Genomic DNA, 807 nt, shown 5'->3' on the forward strand with positions numbered 1-807 from the left:
AATCTGTCCTTTGCCGCCAAAAAGAATTCCTAATACAATCTACACATCCGTCAATAGGTCTGTGACATTTCTTGATTGGCTAAAAAACATGCCAATCAGTGATCGTCTTACCGGCTTAGTTGATCTGACTCATTTTATGAGCTGTACTATTTCCTATAGATCATTTCACAGACGGTTCTGCTATGATTAGTGTCTGGCGAAAAGCTTCATCAGATATTTCCTTTACAACATCTCAACCAACAATTGGTCCAGTTATAAGCGCTATTTTCAAGTTTTGAACAACTCGACTTTCAAGATCTACATATCCACATGTGCCGATGTTTCCGTTTATCAACGTTATATTTTAAGATTTGTGCAAGAACTCAGCTAACAGATGTTTCTGCATATAAAAGCTATCTTCAAGAAATTAAAGAGTTTTCTGGTCATTACAATATCTGACTGACGATAAAAAAGCACTACAATATTGCCTTTGATCGATAATTTACAATTACAGTTTTCGAACAATACAATATTTGTTTTCAACGGTTCGGGTCTAGCAGAGAAATCTTCATTTGAAACAAATTCTCCCCTCCGTTTGTATTAAGATTTTTATGAAAGTCCATAGCCTTTTCCAAGTAATTTGCGGTATGAAACACACTTTTTTATTTCTAAACTGGTGAATATACCCTAGGAGAGTTATAATGCTTGGAGACGGCTTGAATGGGTAATGAAGAAAAACTTCAATATAAGTTTAACATAACAGCAAATGTACAACGTTTCGACAAGGTTTTGTCATCATAACCTGATGATGACAAAACCTTGTCGAAA

This window comes from Limulus polyphemus, unplaced genomic scaffold (genome assembly GCF_000517525.1).
Source record: "Limulus polyphemus unplaced genomic scaffold, Limulus_polyphemus-2.1.2 Scaffold249, whole genome shotgun sequence".
Lineage (NCBI taxonomy): Eukaryota > Metazoa > Arthropoda > Merostomata > Xiphosura > Limulidae > Limulus > Limulus polyphemus.